The sequence below is a fragment of the Montipora foliosa genome, chromosome 9 (genome assembly GCF_036669935.1).
Source record: "Montipora foliosa isolate CH-2021 chromosome 9, ASM3666993v2, whole genome shotgun sequence".
Taxonomy (NCBI): domain Eukaryota; kingdom Metazoa; phylum Cnidaria; class Anthozoa; order Scleractinia; family Acroporidae; genus Montipora; species Montipora foliosa.
The window spans coordinates 16663292-16668291 of record NC_090877.1 but is presented as its reverse complement, the minus strand read 5'-3'; positions in this window follow the sequence as shown (position 1 = coordinate 16668291).

Below are 5000 nucleotides of genomic sequence, written 5' to 3'. Positions count from 1 at the left end.
ACACTAATCACTGAATACGAGCAAAATACCCCAGGCACCGCAAGCTCATTGTGAGCATGGCCGACAAAAATATATGGATTTTTATGGGAATCCCGGTAAAAAGCTTAAGAGGATAATTATATGAAAAAGTTCTCTAAATTCTCCCATGCTCATGCACCATCTTGTCACTTTTGCCTGATGTGGTGCCATGGTAGTTAACCATTGAAAATTTGCATGATCTGTTACAATTTTAACTCTTCGGCCGATTATGTAAGAGCGAAACCGTTCGAGTCCCCATTTTACAGCAAAGAGTTCCTGGTGCATAGTCTTCCAACGTGATTCGGCTGGATGCAAATCTCACTGGGCGAAGCATGCCATTCTTCTCCTGAGCCAACATGGCTCCACATGCATCCAAGGTTGCCAGCATCCACATGTAATTCAAAGTGAGCGTTCCAATCCGGATGGAACGACATCACATCTGGGCCGATGATGGCTTGCTTCTAGTCTTGAAACTCTCTTTCTGTTTCTTCTGTCCATTGAAATGATACACCATTCTTGAGGAGGCTTCGTAGGGCTTGTGTTCGGGTAGACATACAAGGAATGAAGTCTCGGAAATAACCACAAAGTCCAAGAAAACGTTTGACTGCAGACGGAAATGTTTGTTGGTGTGGGCATGGATAGGTTTCCTTCTACTCCTTTGCTGATGGGTGTTCGACCTTCTTTGGTGATTCGATGTCCCAGTATTTCAATTTCCCTAACGAAGAATTTACACTTAGAAGATTTGAGTTGCATGCCAACTTTAACCAGTCTCTGAAACAACAACAAGTAATTTGCAAGGGCTTCCTCCTCTGACATTGTCCACTGAATTATGTCATCTACATAGACGACAAGTCACTTGTGCAGTTAATCTGCAAACAGTGTTCAAAATTAGCTGAAAAGTGTTTGCTGCGGTTTTCAATCCAAAGAAAAGCCTGAGAAATTCATACAGTCCCAGATGGGTACAGAATGCTGTTTTATGTTGATCTGACCGTCGAATAGGAATTTGCCAATAACCACTGACCATATTACATTTCGCGAATACTTTTCCTTGGCTTACAGCATCCAGAACGCTTGAGATGGATGGGATAGGGTAACCATCTCCTTGTGTCACATTGTTGTGGCGACGATAGTCTACCACAAATCTTGGAGGTTACAGTTGACCTTTTTCGGGAGGTTTGCGAACCAGGATGCATGGAGAACCCCATTCTGACTGACTTGGTTATGCTATCTTGGGTTTAAGCATCCGTTCGATTTCTGTTTTGATTGTTCTAAGTTCAGCTGGGTTTTTCTTGTATGGGTGACTATAAATGGGCGGGGCATCCTCTGTGTCAATTCTGTGCTCAGATCCCTTAACAGCTTTGAGTGGACTCCCAGGGAAGAGAAATGCAGTAGGATATTGACAGATCCGTTCTTTGAATCGCTTCATAATCTTTGCAACAATAGTAGAATACTCCGGGTCATCTAGATCCAAAGCTTGACATAGCGTCAGTGTAAGCGGGTGAGTAAGGGTCACAATTCAATTCTTCTACTGGAGTAAACTCGGGACTTTGACTATCAAATTCTGGTAAGTCGTCACAGATGGGGGACAACATTGATGAGCCGAGACCAGAATCTTCCATTTCTTTTGTTTGGACTGAACGTCTCCACTGCTTTGGTGCACAAGAGGATAAGTCACAATGCCTCTGCCCAGTGTTCTTTGGAAGTGTTGATGAAGGAGGTGGCTGCTGTGTGCACGTGTTTGCCCATGTAAGCCACCCATCAGCAAGTTGCTTTGCAGTAGTGCCAGCTGCTTCTTCAAGAACAGCATCATCATCATTTGTCATGTCCCTAATGTCACCTAGAATGACATTCTCAAGAATACTCGTCCTCTTAAATTTTAGATTCCACTGCCAAGGTTGTGCAGTACGTTACGCACAGGTCAGGAACGTCTTCTTCTAGAAAAGAATCTGGTGTTTCAGGAAAATCTACGAGCCTTGCATTGTAGCATGGATCACTGTTAGCGCTAGTTGTGTCTGATGTCACATGACTTGAAATTTGGCTCAGATCAAAGGCACCACAGAGGACATTAACAATTGGTTAAATTTGTTTACCCTCAATCCAAAGAGGTTGACATACTGCTTGATAGCCCACTAAAGCGGCTTAGGGGTGTAAATTTCGGATTTTGGTCTCACTTAGGGTGTTCTAGGCAAAACGCAATCACATGTAGAAGGTCTCCTTTAGGGTTGCGCGGGAAGAAATGTAAAAGTGTGGATTTACACTTTTATATTTTTTCACGTAGGTGAAAGTATTAGATGCATTATGATAATGTCTTTGTCATCGTTTAGAGTCACTGTATTTTTTATTTCTCTGTGTTTTAATATGGTCTCTTTTAGGGGTCAAAGCCTGGGCCACGCCCAGATTGGTATGCTTTTGAGGTTTAATTTAAAATTTCCGACGAGCATCCCTCTCCTTTTTACATGGGAGCCCCCGGGGGAAACCGTTGACAACCCATGAACTGATAATGGCTTAATTCGCGTCGAATCTGGAAAAAAACCACACAGGAAGGAAGCGACCCACAATGGCAATAAGGTTAGGCTTTTTAATTGACAATTTTTCAATTTTTTCGTAAAATTATCCTCTCAGGTTTTTTATCGGGATTCCCATACAAATCCTTATATTTTTGTTGGCCGCGAGTACCCTCACACTGAGCTCGGGGTGACTGTGAACTGACAACTCCTTGCAGGATGCAATACTGTTTGGGTGTCCATATATCAATTTTTAACATCAAATTTTAATTTTTAAAGTATATCAAATCTGAACTATTTCTTATTTCTCCAAATTTTACTACTCTTTTGAGAAAAACTATCTCCTCCCAAATATACCATATACCTAAAAATCACCAAAAAAATTACAAAAACACCTCAAAACATTGATTTGTCTTATGAGCATATGGTTTTTGTTTTGCTTGAAACGCGAACGAGATATTTCCATTAAACCGATTTTAACCCTTTGGCTACTAGAGATTTGGCCGAAAAGCTAGTTGAAGGGTTTTTTGGTCACTGTCGTGCTGTTTAAGAGCTAAATCTCCCTACAAACCCGTTTCCAGGTTGTACACTCCGCGGCCTTTTCAGCCAGGTGCAAAATAAGCGCTTGCAAAGTTCGGGCATGCGCAGAAAACAAAATTTCGAAATTTTTCGTTTTTGGGTTTAAAAGTAGCACAACACTTTCGACTTTCACTTTTCGCTTTCTCTCCTTCCCTCTCTTTTCGCTTTCTTTGCCTCATTTTTTTTTTTTTGAACTTGCTGGGCATTTGGTAGGCTTTATTTTGGTGGGAAGAGTTTCTGAGAAACCTTTCATCATCTTAGAATTAGGTGCTCAGAAAGGTAGGTGGGTAATGGAGCAAGCTTTTCATGGAGATTTTCAGGTCGGTGTTACATGGTTTTTTTGGCCGTTTCTCCAGTTTCCTTGACTGAATTGTGCTCATTCTGGTATAGTTTGAAAGATCTCTTCTCCCTGCACAAGTTAGTGGACAAAGCTGTTCCTGGCCGTTAAAAGTGATGACGTCACAAGGGGTAGATGGGACCGTGGATAAAGCTGGACGTATTTTACCAGATAGTAATCAAAGGGTTAAGCGGCGTGAAAAGGGCTTTCAGGTGTACCCCCGCCCTAAGTGCGCTTTCGCTGCGAATCTGCAATTCGCATTCCAGGCAAAATTCCTGAGCCACCTAATGACGTCATAGCCTCAACGAATGAGTATTGTTCATTCATGAAGGATGGGAAACTGCAAGTTCATTTCGGGCCAACATATTATCACCTCCTTTCCTGATGTATCGTGGCAAAAAATGCGAATTTTAATTCACAGACCCATCTTACCATCACAGACTCTGCCAGAACGTTGTTTCAAGAAGCCCACAAGCGCCACCTTCAAAGTGAATTTCAGATTTTAAGAAACTTTGACTTTTATGTCCAGGCCTGAGCGGCCGTTTTAGATTAATGCCTCCTCCTCCTTTATGCCTCCTTTGTTTTTTTCACGTCCCTGTAAAGATTTAATTTGTAGAAAAATTTTGAAAAAGCGATTGTAGGCCAAACAAATTAGAGGGGGACATTGAGATTTTCGGCGCCACTAAATAGCTAAAGCTGTTTTTTGTAGCAGTTTGTGCGCGGTTGCGGAACATTTACATTATTCACAGTAATAACCAGAATCGCGATGGATAATTTTCGAGCAGAGATACTCAGGTGCTAGTCCCTGTAGGAACTTAAAGACCATTGATGCTCTTTCAATTTGTCTTTGAGAGACTAGGGATTTCCATCTTAAGAGTTCAAATAAATTGTTGACATGAGCGTCATAGTTAGAGTAGGTCAAGACACGGGCTGATCTAGCTCTGTTTTGTAGTTTTTGCAGTTTGTCCTGCAAAGTTACTCCACAGTTTCCCCAAACAATATTGCAGTAGTTGAAATGAGATTGTACTAGGGCCTAATAAATCACTTATGTCCAGGTTTGATAAATAGAATGTAAGGTCCCATAGGGTACAAAATGCCTGTTTTCACTCACGTGATCAGTAACCTTGTTTTTCCTCCGAAACAAAAGAAAACGTTTAAGTGATAATAGAGCTCAATTCCCGGAGACGTCACATGAAAACACTCTATAACCGCGAAACGCCAAAGTTATTGAGAGGAATGCGTGATAAACTAAATGTCACGTTAGGGGATCACGCGTGTCAAATGACGCCCGAGTTGGTGCGGAGTGGATGAAGATGAAGGACCCCATGAAGATCTGAACGAGCATGAAATGAGTGAGAAGCTAGTGACTGATAAAGGCCAGCAAGAATTTAATAAATGTAGTGACGATGTCAGTGCAGATGACAACAATTCCCAGGGCCAGCAAGATGAATTAGGGATATAGACGAATTGTCTCTTTGGTGCAACGCCGCGAGATGGAAGGGCGGTGCCCGGGTGGGGGAAGACTCCTATATAAAAAGGGGAGGGATGCTCGTCGTCTCGCT